The sequence below is a fragment of the Sylvia atricapilla genome, chromosome 3 (assembly GCF_009819655.1).
Source record: "Sylvia atricapilla isolate bSylAtr1 chromosome 3, bSylAtr1.pri, whole genome shotgun sequence".
In the NCBI taxonomy this organism is placed as follows: domain Eukaryota; kingdom Metazoa; phylum Chordata; class Aves; order Passeriformes; family Sylviidae; genus Sylvia; species Sylvia atricapilla.
The window spans coordinates 52,266,996-52,286,038 of record NC_089142.1 but is presented as its reverse complement, the minus strand read 5'-3'; positions in this window follow the sequence as shown (position 1 = coordinate 52,286,038).

The window sequence follows — 19,043 nt, the reverse complement described above, 5'->3', positions numbered from 1 at the left end:
TTTGAAATGGCAAGGGGCCTGTTCTGAAATAGTTTTCATTTCCCAAAACTGTATTTGATTTTTAAATTGATATTGTTATTGAAATTTCATTAAAAATCACACTTGGAACACAATTTCAAAGAAAATAAACCAATAACCATTTTAAGAAGAAGCTTAGTAAGGGGAAAAAAAATTGGCAAATTATTTAAGTGCTAACAATACTTAGATTAAATGTCTGGCCTTAAAGGAAAAACTCTAATAACACCACCAATGTGTGGCCAACAGTCATCTTCCAAAAATGCCAGGTTTTTTTATGATGCATGTGTTCTGAACTGTGTTTTGGTCAGCTGCAGATTAATTTCCTTTTTACTAATTTTTTTTTAGTACAATGAAAAGAGGAGAAAAGTCTCATTTTATAAATGCTCAAGCCTCAGAGTTAAGGGTGTAGTTTTAACTTCTTGGCTCTGAGTAATTCTTCACACAATCAGTGACATTTTATTAATATAGCTTATGTAGGTATAAAGTGTTGTGTGTACATGCAAGAAAAAAATTTACTGGAGGATCAGCTTTCCCTGAAGTGTTTTATCCTATTTCAAAAAGAAAGAAAAAATAAAAATGCAGTGCTGGAATGACACGTGGTGATGTGCAGTAGCAATTACATACTGTCCTTCACACTCCCCTGTCCTATGGGACACCCACCTGGCCTCTCAGGGCACCTCTGAGCATCATCTTTGCTCTGGGTAGCTGAGACTGCCATGCACAACAGGCCCCCTGAGCACCTTGGGCGTTCAGCTCACAGATGGAGATTTTCTTGTGTGCTGATTTTGGCAGTCAGATCAGATTAGTCAGTCTAACTTTATGCCAGCTGTTTTTGACAGGTTCATTTATTACATTGTATTTAATTATTTATGGCTGTACTGCAATAAATGCCTCATATTGTTGCCGTTAGAAGATCATCTACAATTAACATTACTGATGGCACCCAGAGGGTCGGATGGAGACTTCTTGGAAAAGTTAATCTCAACCTGTGGTTTTCCCTGCTTTTTCCTCACCTCTCGCTGGAAGGATGTCTCTGTTACTCTCCTGGTCTGGTGGAGGTAGTGGCAATACCTGCATGAGGAGGTGGTGGTGATGGGATGAGGGTTGTCTCCCTCCCTCTTCCACTGGAGGAATGCTGTTCTCCAGCTTAGGACATGCAAGCCTTTGCAGGCCTGGAGTAGCTACAAAGGGTTGTGTGCAATCTGTTTTTCTCACGCAGATGTGAGATCCACAGCATGGCAAACCTGGCTGTCTCATACATGGCAGGCCCAGGGCACTAATAAGCGCTTTTCTTAGCTGTTGCTGTAAGACAAGTCTCTGCTCTGTGAATCTTTTGGAAGATATTTACTGCTTGAATAGTAAAAAAAAAGAGCAAATGTTGGACAGATGAAATTAATTAAAGACTTTATTTTACTGACTAAAATTTCATATTTCCCTCCACATAAGCTATTGTAAATTGCATGATGACTAACCTAAACATTATCACACGGCATGCTGTCATCTTTCATGAATAATAAAAGGATTGCTGTAATCCTGCATAAACCCAGCTTTGGATGTTGAGAAATATTACGCAAGTGTCCAACATGAAAAGAATCATGTTTCTTATTCCACCACTCTGGCCAAATATCATGTTGTCTTTACTGGAAAACTGTGTTCATCAAACAAGTTTAAAGCTGAGAGTGGGAGAGGGTGGGACGTTGCATTCTTGAGAAATGACATTATAAACAATACGGTACTGCTTTGTGCTGTCAGTAAATTGGGGATATTCTAGAGTAAACAGGGAGAGCACGCCATAGTGTGCTTGGGCTCCATCTTCGCTTTTTTCTTCACCGAGATCACAGACTACAGAAGATGATCTGTGCTCACTGGGGCTTCCCACTCTCTTCTTCACTTCCCTTCTGTTTCACTCTGTTTAAGCTTAAAGCTCTGGATCAAGAGATATGGAACTTTCTTCTTCGATGTTTTAACCCATAATTGAAAATGAGAAAGATGGGAATGGGGCTGGAATAGGAAAGACAATCCAGAATGGCTTTGCTTTTATTTCTAGATAAAGAAATAGATGTCTTGGAGGAAGGACAGTGGTTGGTTTTGGGAGGCTGTGCCGTATAAGTGTTGAGGTATAAGCATTTCTTCTGCGTGTTAGTGGCTTGCTGTGGGCTGCAGGTCCTCAAATCATAAGCACTGAAGAAGTATTTTAAAGGTGCCATTTTTTATCCATGACTCATGACTTTCTTGACGTAGTGTTTTATGCATGGGAAGTGAGTAGACTTATCTTTTTATCAATTACGTTTTATCAATTAAATTAAAATTTTCATCAATTAGATGGAAAAGTCCTGATCCTTTTTAAAAAAGGATCAGGACTTTTCTATTTAATTGATATAACAGAGAGTTTATGTATAAGTTGTATTGTGTGTTTACTGTTCACTAAGTAAATTAACTTTCCCTCTGCAGTCTTGGAGGCCTGCAGTACCAGCCAACGATGCACTGTACGTGCTTTGGCAGTTTTGAGGAATGTATCAGTCTCACATGGACATGCTCCTGATATGTGTTCTCATACACAGGAACTGGGTGGAAGCTGTTCAGCTGAAAGATGCTAATGGCCTCCTTTATCAAAGGAAGCAAGTGGCAAAACAGTGAGTGTTTTATTAATTTTTTACATGTGCTTCTTATTTTAACAATTTCTTATATGGATTTCTATGTTTCCCTGGAAACTAGAATGTTGTTAGAAATCCTGGAAATTATAAGGGTACAACAACAGTAAATAAGAGGTTTTTAGAAGTTTAAATCCTGTTTTTGTGGGAACATTTTCCAAATGGTCTAGCTGAAAACTGAAAAAAGTGTGACTAGGCTGCACCAAGTCCTAAGGTTATGCAAGGCCCTTCTCTCCCTTCCGTATTTGATCTCTTGCCATTTATCTCTCTTGTCTTCCCTTTCCATTTCATCTTCCCTCTCTCTCCTGTTTCTCTCACCAGTCCATAGCTTTTGAGAAGGAATGAATAAGACTGCTCTGTCTCTTGCTTTGGCAGGCACAGGGAGAACCGTGAGAAGGACCTTTGCTCATCATGCCTTCGATACACTGTCCTGCTGCAACCTCTGCACCTCAAAACCTGATAGATCATTGGAGCACTACAGATAACACAGAAACAACAGTCAACCATGACTGCAAAGAAGAGAGAAAAAAGGTAAACAGTTTTTCTCCTTCTTTTCTACTTCACAGTGAGGAGGTGAACTGAGGTGAGCTGGAGACAGGGCATTGGTAAAGAAGAATCAAAGTGCTCTTGAGCCTGTGCTGGCTGGCAAAGGATGCACCCTCATCCTGCAGAGTGAGGGACACATGCATGGCATGGTGCTTCTCCCAGCCCCAGCTGTTTTCTTGATCAGCTCTGTAAATGCTGTTGACATTTGAGACAGGTTTGAATAAGCATGAATAGCTAAAAAGCAGAGTATAGAGCTTTGTGTTTCTCTCTAAGGAAATTCCTGGTCAGGTTCTAGGAACACTGGGCAGAAGAGGGGACAGAGATGTGCTTGGGAGAGATTGCTAAAAGAGCTTGAAAGTAGGCTGGATGTTTGCTTATGAGCTTTATTTATTCTGTAAGCATGCAGTGTGGAGATATTAATGAGAAGACAATAGGCTGTGGTTTCTATTCCCTGAGAAGCACAAGGTAGACAACTCCTATTCATATACATACTTGTTAGGCTCATGTAAGGCAGTGAAAAACTCAATCCTGACTAATAAATATCTACTAATGAATACTGCTCCCAAACATTCATATATCAGTAGGGAATATCAAAAGCTCAAGCCAGCTTTCCTATGTTGGTCCAGCCTACTATTCAAAAAACTCTTGGAATCCTTTCCTGAGTCTAAAACCCGGTATCTAAACTTCCGTTGAAAATACTTTTCTGTGGAGTTGTGCTGTACTTTTGTCACTGATCTAAGTGAGTCTGTGGTCTCAATGAACAAAACTGCATCTGCAATTCTATTTACCTTGCAACTGCATGCCAGAAACCCTTGTCTAAGTCTGAATAAAAAGTTGTATGCCAACAAAGAAGTATAGGATTAGAAAAATTTTGAGGAGCAATACATGTATACACCTATTTAGTGTACATATAAGGTGAACCTGTGAAACAAAAATGGCATTACCTGAGAATAAATAATTAGTTTTAAGCCTGGGAGCATTTTCTTGCTTCATCTAATCTCATATGTTCTTGAACATATTGATTTTTGTTCATCTCTTGATACTAAATATAAGCATTAGAGTCAATTTTTTAGTGAATATACAATCTAAACATCAAAAGTAGAAGGACATAACTTCTCTTGACAGGCTGCTCATGAACAGAAACTGTTTAAATGTGATCAGAAACAGTTTAAATGTAAACAGATCAATAGGTAGAGTGTTCTGGTTTAATTTTATAAACTTATTCTTTTTCCAGTCTACAATAGCCCTGAGTAAAACTATTTTTGGCTGCAGTCTCCTCCTGAAATCCCTCCCAGCTACCCCTGTGGCAAACCCAGAAGTCAGGACTTTGGGTCACTTTTGCAATATTTTGGGTCACTGTGGCATACTGGTAGCAAAACAAGATTTATTCCCTTCAGCTTTCTCATCCATTCTGGCATGGGACCGTTCTGAGAAAAAAAAAAAATCCAAAAGGCTTTCTGATATCCCACCAGTGTTTTGTGCAGCAAAATTTATGCAATAAATCCTGTATTTTCCTGGGAAATAATAAATATATTTTGCAATATAAATTTATTGAATTCTGGAATTCCTTCATGATAATAGATATTTCAAAGGAATATAAGCTGGAGTGTGGAATATATCATCTGTTTTTTAGAAAGCTTCACTAAATGCTTGGGATTAATATTTAATTATATTAATTCTTGTAAGCTAAGTATTTTTTTCATGACAGAATATGAAGAAAGACTGCAGAACTACAGAACAAATACAGAAAGGAGGGGGAATTCTTTACCTCACTTTCTCAGGATCCCAAGTTGTTGGCAGGGCAGTACTGATAATATTCCCTCTAATAATTGCAGGGTGCTATCTCACTACTTGACAGTCTGGGGGCATATAATGGTTGTACCTCATAGGCTGTCCATTATCAGGATAGACTCTTAGTTGTCACTTGAGTTTCCTAAATCATGATGGGTCAGCTTTCCAATAGATTTGCTGGAAGTGAGTGGCATCCTGGTGGAAGAGATTAAATTCTGATGTCATTAACAAATGGTAAATTCCCATCTTAAAAAAATTAAACCAGAAATATATAGAATTCTAAAATGAATAGTACAGGACTATGCATCAACTTTTAAAAGCTATGTTGCTTTCTTACTCTGTGGTAGTTGAAAATACGGTTAAAAATGCATTTTATTTATTTCTACACTGTATGTTTGCAGGTTCCACAATTGATAAATTTGTAAACAGCCTGGCATAGTTGCTTAATTAAGACTAGGGATGTAGTTTCACCTTCTTATTTGAGATCAGCTCTTCTGTTTTCCAAGTCATGGGGACAGACAAAACAGTCCTTGGCCTGTGCTTTGGTTTTGTTTTGATTTGTGTGCAGCATATTGTTTTCTCTGAAGTGCCTGTATGGAGATTTACGTGAATAGGACTGCAGCAGAGAATCTTAGCAGAACTCTATGAAAAAAACCCATAAAGCAGTACAATGAAAAGCATTACAAATACTTGCTGTTCTGCAGAGAACTTAGGTATTAAGCTGCAAGAGAAACAGACAATGAGGACTTTTATGCACAAATACAGTCAAATGCTCACTTCACCTTTGCATGTCTTTATGCTAATGTGACTTCAGTGAAATGTTTCTTTAAAATAGTGGGGTTATCCTGCAGGAGAAAATCAGTTCCAGAAAGCACCACAGTACATTGTGAGCTCTCTCTAACTTATTGACCATAGAAAATATCTGTGACCATTTGTATTTTGCATCTCCATGCAAACTGAAAATTCAAGGCAGAGATAAAGCACTAAGCATTCTGGGATATGAAACCTGTTGCACATTATGCCAAAAGTAATAGCAGTGGAAGTCACTAAAAAACATTCTCTGAAGCAGATTTAGTGCAAAGAAAAGCTGCACCTTGATTGTATCTGAATTTGTTCTCCCCCCTGGAGCCAATAACATGGCTTCCATGAGCTAATGACATTCAAGTTTCTGTCCCTCAATTTATAGTGGGTGGCTTTGAAGTATTACCTCCAGTGCCACAAAATGAGAGAAATTTTCTCTGCAAGAGAGATAAAAGAGATGCATCTTCTGGCAAAGAACTAAAAGTAGCTAGTCAAGGGTCTAGAGGGCCCTAATCTTTTCCCCTCTAAGGCAAACTAATTTAAAAATATACTATCAGGCTTACAGCAGATCATAGAAACTCTTGAGGGCACATTTGGGTAGTAGATCAGGAATATTAGTGGTGTAAAATTGATTAACAGACCTCTGCAATCAGAAACATAGAGAAAACTTATGGTGAAGGTCCTTCCAGAAGTAACTCATTATTAACCCATTTGAAAATTCCATACTAGTATATAAAAATTTGGAAAACATCTTTTTCTGTGAGAGACTAACTCTTGCACTCTGAAAACTGATGTCACTGGTAAACTCCAGCAAAGAACACTCAGAGTTACCCTGCTAGAGAGTAACTTCCTTGTTTTCCCCCAGCTGCACAACACAAAGGCAGGGTAACTGGACTGTATTGCAAACCAATTCTTCTCCTGTTCAAATTTGGGGACAGGATGCTGAAGTTCCTCTGCATGTAAGGTTCAGTGATATCTTACTGGCTAAGGTTACCAAAAATGTAAGACACAGAAAGCGAAAGATGAAAAAAGAAAGCTAGATAGTGATAAATAAGAAGTATAAATATTTAGTTAATGTTCTGAGCAATATGTTGTGGATCATCTCTGAGGAGGTTTTACTGTAGGATGCTAAAGTTGCTGTATCACGTGGAATGAGTCAGGTAATATGTCTCTGCATTTGAAAGATGTTTTGCAAATTGAACTCTGAACAGATGAGGGCCTATAATTTAATTAATAAGGTTTGTGAAGATGGATTCCATCCCAAAATGACACATGCTGCTGTGACAACTGTGATCTCCTGCTTGATAATGCCAGAGGAGTAGGAGTCAGAATATGTCAGAACATGTTGAAGCAGCCAATAAAGCTCCTATAGGTTGAGCTGGAATCCTGAAGAGTTAAAGGACAAACATGGACACAAGAGATTTTCCAGAAACTTACTGCTTCCCTAAGCCTACAGACCCCAGCTTCTGATGTCATTTAAGCAGCCAAGAGTCAATCTGACATGACAGAATAATAACATAAGTATCGCTGTGTTGGTTAGGTGTTGGCCAAATCTGTCTACACTCTAGGCAAAAATCCATTTATTGCTAACATGCAGTTTCCAACCCTCCCAGCTTAGCCTCACCTCTTCTTTTCCACGGAGAGCAGCAGCTGAGGCACCTGTGTAGTTTTACCTCATAATAGAGAAACCCTCACTTGGTCTTTGTTTCTTTATTCCTGCCTCATTTCTTTCAGTTAAGATCTAGTGTCTTTGTCTGCTCTCTGTAGTGTCACTCGTGACCTTGCATAGTTGAAACTGGGGGAGCTTTGTGTTTTGCAAGGAATGGAATTGCCTCAAGGTAACTGGCATTTCCTTCCAGGAGCAGGATTCAGACTTTGACTGTTGCTTGGTTATATGATACCACTCATGATGAGTGAAGTCAGTCGAGTTGGTTACTCTCTGTTGGATTTCATTCATATTTCAAAGAGGTTTAAGAACAATAGGTGTTATGTTATCTACTGCCAGACATGCTGCCAAATTGTCTGAGTCCTCTAGAGCTTGTGCCTTTAAAAGAAAACGTTTTTCTCAACTGATATCTACTTCCAATCTGCAGAGTAACAGCACTGAATATAAAATTAGGGAGTTTTTTCATTTACGTAAAGGTAAGAATTATGTTTTCATATTCATTGATAAGCAGATTGAATAATTCCTGGTGTTTTCTTTTCCTAAACTAAAATGAAGCATCATTCCTTCAAGAAATGCCACTAACTTGGCCATTCTGTGCAACACATGCTTTTATTTGCCTGTGATCCAGTTTAAAAGCATGTGATGACTTAAAAATACTCAATAGATAAAGATTTATAGCATGATACTACATTCCTGAGAAAACTGGGACAAGAGAATGTAGGTAAATATGTAAATACAGAAAATGCTTCTATTTTGACAGCTGTGCTGTACATTTGTGTGGTGAGAAATTAGGTGACTAAAGATGACAGAGAACTAATAGATTTGCCTACAAGGACCAGAAATATGCAGTCTCAAAAATCAGTCGAGGATGAAGATGGCTAAACTAAGGGTTTGTTCTCTTTCCCCAAGTAAAAATCAATAGGTCAAAAGGAAACAACTTCAAGATGTGCCAAGAAAGTTTAGATTGACTATTAGGAAGTATTTATTCATGAAAAGAGTGTTCAAGCATTGGGACAGATTGTTCAGGGAAGTTTTTGAGTTGCTAGCCCTAGAGGTATTTAAAAGATGTTTAAAGGAGGTATTTAGATTCAGAGTTCAGTAGTGGACCTGGCAGTGCTGGGTTCATATTATCTTATTGGTCTTTTCCAGCTTAAATGATTCTACGATCCTGTGATAATAAACTTCAGTTATAAAAATTCTTACACACCAGGAAATAAATTTACATGGCAAATTTCTATTATTAAACTGAAAAGAAAGCCTTACATTGAAGCTACTAAATTGAAAAGTACCCTAGTAGAAGATGATATAAAATGTTACACGAGTTGTTTTTAGGTTGGAGAATTTGCTACACTGGAGAATTCATTACTATTTTTCTTGCTAGCAGGAAACAAGAATATAGTTAATTTAATTTCCTCTTCCATTTTCAGGTTTGTAGTTTTCTGCAGAAGTAGAAAATAAGGCAAATATCTCCTAGAACGACTTCTTTGGAGACCATGAGGTCCATGGGCTTTCAGAGGAAAATGACCACAGACTGTAGGCAATCACTGCATCATTTGAGCAGAGCTAACAAAATAACCTATATAAATAAAACAGCTTCTTCTTTCCAACTGGAGAAGGAGCATAGACTAGAAGGATGTTGCTGGCTCTGCTGTTGTCATCTGCACTTCATCATCTATCTTGCAAACTGTGGATTCTAATAATTGCTATCTGAGCAGTACTAGAGAAATGGAAGTGTGAAAGAAGATGTAATGATTTACAATTACTCTAAAGAATAGAATCACAGGCCTGAAGTTTGTGTGTTACCAGATACAAAAAGAATGCAAAGCACTAAGTGTTTCCTGCAACAGGCCATTCTAAGAACAAACATTGCAAGGATAATAAATCCAAAGGCTTCCAGAGACAAACTTGTTAAAAAGTTTGTTTTAGCAAGGAACCACAGTCAAACCACTAAGAATAGAGAGATCCAAGTGTCTTCACATTGCAGTTAGTGGCTGCACATCCTGCTCCAGATTTGGGGTCAAGCTTCCACAGTAATGATTTAGGAGCCCAAGTCCCATGAACATTCCCCGTGGCCACCCTTGGGTTAGAAACAACACACAATTGCACTTCTTTCAGGGATGTGAGGACAGCTGAAGAATCCTCTCTTCGGCTGCTCCCAGTCAGCCCTGTTAACCTGAACTGGTTTAGGTTGTGAGGCAGATGGCAGCTGAGTCTGAGTGCAGAGGTGGAGAGATCCTGGGGACAATAACCTGATTGGGGTTTTCATCCCACAGTTCCTAGAGCTTCTGAAAAGACAGTTGGAGAGGAACAAGCAAGCAACAGGAAATCCTAAACATCTCAGAGAAGTGACAGAAATATCTTAGACAGAAATGTTAGGCAAAAATGAAATCTCTGTGTGTGCTCTTTTATTTCCTTTCTTTTCTGTTTTAAGGATAGATTTGTGATTAGTCAGATGTTATTAAAGAAGAGTGGAAAATTGACATCTGGATATTTATTTTAGAGTAAGCTGTAATTACATTAGTGCATTAGAGTAAGATACAATTTGGTATCTATTATTTCACTCCCTTTGGGTGAAGTTCTTCAAGGAATGTCACCATGGAAACCCAGGGTTACACCTACACCAGTGAACAAAAAGGACTAGGGATTTCTTTCAGCCCTTGAAGTCAGTGACTCAGCCACCTTTCTGGGGAGTCTGTTCCAGTGTTTGGAAAAATTTTGGTGAAGAAATTTTTCCTTCCTAATCTAAACTTACCCTGGGGCAACTTGAGGCCATTTCCTCCTGTCCCTGCCCATGCTGTCCAGAGGCTGCCCCTGGGACCTCCTGCATGGGCACTGATGTTCAGTGACACCCAGACTGCTCACACTCCTGGTCCAGAGCACACAGGTCCCACCTGCCTCCCACGCTGTCTTCTGTGTCCTGGAGGCTCCAACATCTCTCTGTGCTTGTGGGCAGGCATCCAGGAATATCCTTCACAGGGATCTTCTTCTCCCTAATGTCCCTCACACCCAGGTGAGGCAGTCTGGGGAGGTCTATAACAACACCAGATGGATGTTAAATTGCTAATAATAGCTGGGAAAGTGGGAGTTTTTCTGAGAGCTCCTCCTCTTCCACTTAAACAGGTTAGAAATAGTCTCATTTGCATAAAATGGCTTGAAGGGGACTGTATTTGGGAAGCAACTTTGACTAGACACAGACAATGTATTTTTTTAATCTGAAACAAGTTTTTGTGGTGAAATAGTGCCACTGTTCACACCAAGGGGGGCTTTAGGACTACATATGATAATATTAAGGAACTGATTGGCTCTGTGTTGGCTTGTAAACAATCACCAGATACTGTAGAGCAGTTTCCTTTTTGTTTGATCTAAGTGATATTCTCGCAGACATCTTGGGACTTGAACCAGGGTTTTCCATGTTGGGCAAGTTGGCAAATGTTTCCATGTTGGCAAACGAATAGCCACTTAATAGGGGGCAGTATTGCATTGAATTTTCATGTACCCATGGGCATATACAGCAAATAAATCTCAGAAGACTTTACTTCAATTAGAACTGATGTGAATAAACATTTCAGCTTTTGTTTCATGCAGTTACAGTTTTCCTTTCTGAGGGCTGAAGGGGAGTGTGCAGGGATTTGCAGAGGTCAGGAAGAACTATGTTACCAAGCCTGTTTGTGAAGAAAATGCATGTAAAAAACACTTGGAGTACTTAAGAGCAATTTATGGAGCCATCTAGATAGCATTACAGGAGTTACTGTTATGCCAAGAGCATAATACTATGTTAGTCCTGCTTATCTCATTTCATTTACTTGACAGACAGTTCTTGTACCAGACCAATTCGTGTTTGTGTGAAATAAGCAGTTGCACAGTTAGTCTTATTTTAATGTTTTTACCACCTGGAGACAGCAACGGGCTTTCAGTCCAAGAACAAGGAAACTCCTTTCATAACATCCTAACAAGTTCACGCTCTCCTGTTTGACATCATGCTGCACGTAGTATGTTTTTCAACAGACGTTGCAAAGCCTATTGATGAGTACCTGCTTTTGTCTTGAAGCTGAGGAGTTATTCTGGTGCCCAGAAGTGCAAATAGAGATAAGGAGAGAACTCTGTGTAAGTAAGGATGTGCATAATACCCTTTATTCCCTTTCTTCAATGTGAGTTTAATCTACTGGAGTCCTGTTCTCTGATAATATAGATGACGCATCTTAAGCACTGAAAAAACTCCACCCAAAACTTACTGTGGGAGGCCAATGTAAGAAGCTACCATTGTGTGTTATTAATGGTGCATCAGTAGGGGTGGATGAACAGCAGAGGGACCAGCAGGGCAGTGAATGCTCTGGATGACCCATATGACCCATAATTCAGAAAAGATGAAGAACACAACTGGATGAAACAAAAAGTGTCCCCTTCACAACATTGCACGTGGGCTCTTCATCCCTGAGACAACGGCAGTGGCAGCTTTTGGAAATAAACTGATGTGCTTGCTTTCAAATATACCTTGTCGCAAAGTAAAATGAGTTCAGAGATTGTAAAATCGAATAATAATACAAACTGTCTACAAAACTGAAAATGGCGATTAAGAATCTATGACAACACCACAGAGATTTCCCCATTTTACCCATTTTGCTAAGTATGTAGATCTTCAATAATTCTTTTTATATAAGTTGCAGTAAAACTATCAAATCCCCCACACAACTGAAAATCAAGCTTTAAAATGGAATTTGCATCACTATCATTGCTAAAATAGTGAATTATCGAGTTAATAATCCTGTAAATTTTAATTCTCTGTCATTCTCTTAGTACCAAATGCTATCAGGGAATCACTCTTCATGGATAGCATAAGGATTTTCTTGACAGGAAAAAGCCCACCACTGTGGTCATATGACACAAAATGCTGATTAAGAAGAATTTCACGTCATTGACATAAGTGTGCCAAAACCCATTTTCAACCCAACTCTGTACCAGGAGGATTTATGCCAGATCTTGTATTATTTTCCTGTGCTGCTCAAACTTTGTACTGGTTCAGCTATTTTCAGCCCTCTCAAAGTCAGAACAAACCTGACAGAAAAAGGCCTAAAACTGGCACAGACTCTGTAGTGTACTCTGGTCAATCTGACAGAGATGGGGATGGAGCTTGCACTTCATGGGTGATCTGATGGGCTGCAAATCTCTGAGAGCTGTTGTCTCAGAGAATGCAGAAATTTTGCAGCTGGGATTGAGAAGAAAACTTTCATGGGCCAAACCAAATCCTTGAGCTGGAGCTCCTGTCAAACATGCAAGTTCCTTGGCTAGGCTCCAAAAGTCATTGCATGAACCTGTTCCTTGCCAGGATGAGAGAAACAGACAGCTGACACCTAGGACCAGCACTGGAGAGTAAGAGGATGCACCAGAGGTACCAGAACGAGATTCCTCAGATGATCAGATCAGCCCTGATCCTTTCCTGTGTAGCCGCAGCTCTTCTGAAAGAGTCAATTCAACTTGAAATAATTTTATCAGATATATTCTTCTTTTAGCAGAAAAGGGGCTGTTCTTTGCCCCTACGAACTCTTGGTAATTTTATTTATTACTTTATTTAAGGCCCCTTCAAAGGGACTACATACGCGGATCAGGCAATCTGTTGGAAGTTCATTTGAACGCGTTCTGTAAGAGTAAGAGAAAATTGTTAGCAACTTTATAACAATATTTGTTTTTCAAGGAAGGAGAAAAGGTATGAAAATACTTTTTATCTGGTCTCAGGAGTGTCTTCTATGGCCTTTGGTAGGGAGATAAAAGGGTCTGTGTGATGTTTACACAGCCTCCCGCGGAGTAATTGCCATAGCAGCTCATATAAAAGCAACAGTAGAAAGGTGTAAAAGTCATTTGCTGGGAAGAAATAGGAAGCAATCAGCAACACTTTAAACAAATTATTGCCATGAAATCACTCTCTCAGCTTGAGATAAGCACTCGGGGTCTGTTAAAACTATAACAGCCCTGTGGCTTCTTCTCCTGAGACATTTTACTGTTTTTTCATCAAATGAGGGGGTGCAGTGGAGTTATGCTTTAAGCCAGTGTGAATGTACTTGTCCCCAGGCGACAGCTGTTAACCCCGCCGTTTGGGAATGAGAGTGTCCATGTGTGTGCAAGGACTTTTCAAACGTGCAGTTAAATGCGATGTCCTTTTCCAGCAAAGCAAAAATCTGTGTGGGTTAAGCTGTTTGGAAGTAGCTGTTTGCAGAGGAGCCTCTGCAGATGTCTGTGGTAGGCAGCAGAGCTCTGAGCTGGAGCACTGAGCCTCGAGGGGAAGCACTTGGCACAGGTGAGCTGGGAAAGGAATATCCTTTTCTGTAGAGACATAAAGGATGGGAGGATTTTTGAGGCTGCCTATGAACCTGGGCCAGCTCTGTGGCCACTCTGGCTCCCAGGAAGGGAGATGTTCTTTGCTGGTGCTTTGCCTTCCGAGAGAGAAAGTGTGGCTCTTGTGAATCTCCTACCCTGCCCTTGGCAAGAGGCCACATCCGCGCTGAGCGTTCGGCTGCTTGTTCCAGCTCCTGGTTACCACATCCAAAGGGTACTTGAACTGTAAATCCAGTTTGTTGTTACAGGAAATTCAGAAGTGTTTGCTTTTAGATTCTGTCACATTTTTGTGTGTGCAGATCTTTTTGCTATTGTTTCTACTTATTCTCTTCTAAAACTTCTTTTTCTGTTTTTTTGGAAACGGATGTAGGTGGAGACAATGAATATGAGACCACTCATTTTTGCCTTTTACTGAAAAATCAAATGTCTGCCCATTCCCTCTGATGTCACTGGTAGGATTAGGAGTGCAGGTGGGGACTAAACAGATGAGCTCTTGAGAAGCAAATTCTCATTTTATAAATCTTGTGTCTGAAAGAAACTTGGCTGCCTAGAGCTGCAGAGCTCCAGGGTTACGATTCAAAGGGGGAAAAACAGGAATAGCAGTTGACTGTGGTATTACACTGTGTGAATATATACAGACCCGTGTTAACATGAAAGTAATCATGAATGAGAGGAGGTGGTTCTTGAATATGGGGAAGGGGCAGTGACAAAGAGGGATGGGAGGTTACAGAGCTACCTCAAGTGTGAGAAAATGGTTCTTGGCATTTGCTAGCCGTGCCCAAGCAATGCAGGCAGGCTCAGAGGCAGCCGTCGGCACAGTTCCCAGGAGCCTGCTGACAGCCAAACGTCAGAGGCGGTCATGAGCTGGTGCTTAAGCCTTTTGCCTTGTCTCACTGAATTCACTGGAGCAGGCATAGCCAGAGCAAAACTGGCATACAGGAGATAGTTTGAAAAAGAGAAATCTCTGTCTTGAAGGGGAGAAACAATCACAATATTCCCAGCAAGAATTCTGATGGACAGAAGCATTGCAGATAAGTCATAAATCAATGAGAAGAAAATGGTAATGGAAAGGAAAAGAGACGGCCAATCCACAGCTGCCTGATTTTAGGTATCAGTTTTTTAATTTATGTGACCAGATGTGGTTGCAAGGATAGCCCCTTCGAAACACTTCTGTTGGAAGAGATTTGTAGATGTTACACAGCCAGGGGTCATTGACTTTGGTATAAACAAGCTGTAGTGAAATCTAGTTAGTATTCTGTGCCTTTCTGACCAGCTCAGCACCACCTACATTGCAGTACTCATAAACTTTCCAGTAGGAAAATTGACTCAGTGTGAAAGAAGGATGCTGCTTGTCTTTGTTGCTGTCTTGCCACCAGCCTGGAACTTTCTCAGTCATACTGGAAGATGCTGCTACTTGTTGTGTTACTGCAACATTCATTCCTTTTCTTAGCCACTTAAAAGTTACTGAATTCCTTACTTGCTTCTAAGTATGTGGCATATCAGGCTCATTTTTAGTTTTGAAATATTACTGAAGCTGGATTCATTTGAGATTTTCTTATCAGTCATTGGTTGTGTTCTGCATTTTCTTTCAAGCTACTGTATATTCCTTGCTAAGGATTTGACTTCTGTTAATGCTAAGTGAAGATGAGTCCAGATCACAAAAATTGAATCCATCCATCTCTGGATTCAAACTTTTTCAAAAGTCAGGAACAGTGCAAGATAGAGTTGTTTAGGCTCATGTCTGAATGGAAGATATTCAAACCTGTCTCAAGGTTTGTTTACATGGTTTTTGATTTCAATATTACATGAAACAACTGCAGTTTAATTAGTGAAGCATTGTAGAAATTCTTCTTATGGGTGTAATTTTCTTTGATCTCTTGCCTGAGGAAGGAGTTTAGTAATGGAATCACTGCTCCTTCCTATTACAAGCACACATAATTGTAGTTGCTTTGTCCTGGCTGTGGACTAGATTATTTCTTGACTGGTTTTAAATATTACTTCTTCCTCTCACATAATTTTTCTGTCGGGAGATAACCATAGATCTCTTGCTTCTTTACTAGTCCATGATGGTTTAGCCCTCATGCTTCATGCTCCCACAACTTTTTATATTAGGTGTTTTTGACTAGGAAAGTGATTAGTGAATGTCTTTTGTGAGCTGGATGCATAACTTCATGGGTTGCTTCAGACCTTTATTTCACAGTATTTTTATATCTATGTGGAGAACAAGCAACATCCAACAATTCTTACCTATATAATCATCAAACTTAGAAGAGTAGCACATGTGCAATTATTTACTTGTTATGATGGCACTGTCACTTTGGGGCTTTCTGGGGCACCTATCCTCTTTGGTATTAGGTGGCCCAAACCCTTTGCATGACACTCTGTGACTGTGTTTACTCTGGCAGGAAGCAGTCTGCCTGGACGGGCGGTCAAGCAGAGTGCAGGAGGTGAGTCTGGCTTCTTTCCTTCAGGAGAAACAGCTGGACTGGAGCCAGGCAGGGAGGAGAGGTCATCAGGTCACCTTGGGGTCAGGGATGCAAAAACCTGAATTTGAGTAAAGTCCTGGTTTCCTCAGACACAGCAACTGTTGCCTCCCACTTTTTCATCTTTCATCTCTTCCCGCTCCTCCTCAGCCTTGGCATCTGTGGGGCCATGTAGCTCATCTTTCAGCAGCAATCAGAGGAGCTGCTGACACTCTCACTCTGCGTGCCTTTTGCAAGCTTGGCAGTAAAAATACTGCCAATATAGGTAGACTGGACTGCAGCATAAGGTGACCCTAAAAGTGAGGGTTGAACCAGCAGCTGGAAGGGCAGAGCAGGCTCTAACCCTTTAGCAAGGTGTACCTGGCTGCATAAAAAGAGAAAGGAAGGCTGCAAGAGACAGTGAGAGGCAAAAGAGTTCCTCCTGTCCCTGCCCACCATCTCTGCTGAAGGGATGTGTGGGGGAGAATTTCTCTTGTGCCCATTTATAGTACAAATTGTGGGGAATATGGAGCGAACCATATGTATAGTTTTTTCCCTATAGATTATCATGCACTCTTTTCCATCACTTTCTGAAAGCCTGGACTTGGGACCCTCAGATGGTCCCTCTAAAAAAAAGTTAGATACAGCAAAGCATGGTAAGCAATCGGCATTCAGTCAGTGCCAGAGCTTCCTTTTTTCTCCTCTTTACTTCCTTCCTTCTTCACTGCCTCTGAGGTTTAGCGTCCCCTCTTGCTTTTAGGAAGGGCAAACTAACAGATTGAAGAGAGCTGGAGAAACAGAAGAAAGCACTGTCTCTCAACACACTCTGTGCCTCACATTCACACCTGTGAACCGGGATTGAAACTTCCTTGCTAAACAGAGTGACTGTGGAAATGAGACTATGCCAAGTAACCAGAAAGACAACTGGATAGTATGTCTGAGGAAGAAAACAGGGCTGAGCTAGTCTTCTTGGCAAAAGCAAGATCCAAGCCTTGATTTAATAAAGTGGGATGACGCCATATACCTTAATGATCTGGCAGCTGTGAGAAGGAGGGTAAACCCCACTTGGTGTGCATTTATGAGCACAGCTCTTGCAGCACCCTGCTGTCACATGTTGCTGTGTCCTTCTTAGTTTCTTGCTGAGCTCAGACTTCAGACAGGCCCTCCCAACATCTGGACAGGGACCTCATTCTGCTCATCACACCAAGATCCAAGCAAGCTGCCCAACTCATCTTTCAAAGCAATATTACATTTTCAGCAGGTCCAGTGTTCTCATTCTGCACGTAGATATATTTTAAAAAGCCCATACATGCTTTGGATGGTTATTATTATAGGCTGGACCTCTTGGCTGGCAGACATTCTATGAACATGTGGCAGGAGTTTGCAGTCTAAGGATCTGTGCTGCAACACTCTATTGTAAAGCTTCCTCCTTATTGGTGGGACAGAAAATAACAAAATGCAGCACCCTTCATTGTGTCCCATTGTGTCCCCGGTGTATTTTGGCCCGAAGTCAGGGATGAGCCACTCAGACCCCTGGGAGGCTGTCAGCAAAGAGACGGGATCAGGCAGAGGCTGAAGACCTGGTGAAGGGCAGAATGGGGGTGAAATGAGGGTATGCTGAAGGCAGCGGTCCCCCTCTGCCAGTGCCTGCAGTACAAATGTGCCCTGAGTTATTTGAGAGCAAGTGATGAAGGGAAATAGGAGAGTAAAAGAAGATATGAAGGTAGTGTATGGATAATTTTTAAAATTCCAGACTTGAGGAAGGAGATAAAAATACATATTTTTCAAACAGCTAAGGTATAATAACATTGGGGGAGATATGAACCAAAGGGAAAGGATTTATTTTTTCTCTTTGTCCCTTTTCCTTCCTACAACCTCTTGCTTGACACAGTAAGTCACAATATGTGACAGAGGGATGGGAAATGTGAAATTTTGTATTGAGCCATAGATCCTCTCTGTCACAGCCACACTTCCAACCCAAATTCCTGCTGAACTCACTCCATAGAGCACCCCTGCAGCTGCTTTCAAAGCAATGGTCACCACCTGGCTGCCTCCAGACATGCATTTTTTGGGACACCCAAACCAGTAATTTACATTGTGGTAAAACCTCAGTCCCATCATGGTTTCTCTTCAGCTATAAAATAAGGTGAAAGGGAGAGCCCATACTTTAATCTTTGCCAGACTATGGACCTTTTTCTGTTCATTATAATCACCACGGGACATTACTTAGGCAAATGCAGGCCTGATAAAGGCTAGCATTTAAATGGCTGTTCACTCACATCAGGAAAACATGATGTTGAGACTGTCACAGCAGAGCTGCTGCCTCTGCTCAGCTAGTGTCCCCTGCAAGGTCTTTCAGATGTCCTTCAGATTACCCTGAATGACATATATCACATATACTTCCTAGTCTAAATGGAAAACTTCAGTGGCAGCGAGGTGCCTCACCAGGCATAGCAGTCTTGTGTTGTGTCAGGCATATTTTGAACATAGGGAACCAGACCAGGTTCAGGACTTAAAATCAACAAGACTTACAATCCACTTTAGACCAAATCCTCCCTCATACTCTGCAAAGTCTCTTAGAAAGCCTTGAACATCTGGGGTAGGTGCCTGTGGACAGTTTTTACATCTTAGCTGCCATTTCCATCAGGATTTCAACAACTAATAATAAGCTGGAGAATAATTAGTAGTCATCATACCATCCAGAAGCAGAACAAACCTAGGCTATATGTGATAGGTTTTGAGGCTTGAGAGAAGTGTGTCACCTGGTTAAGAAGGAGATTG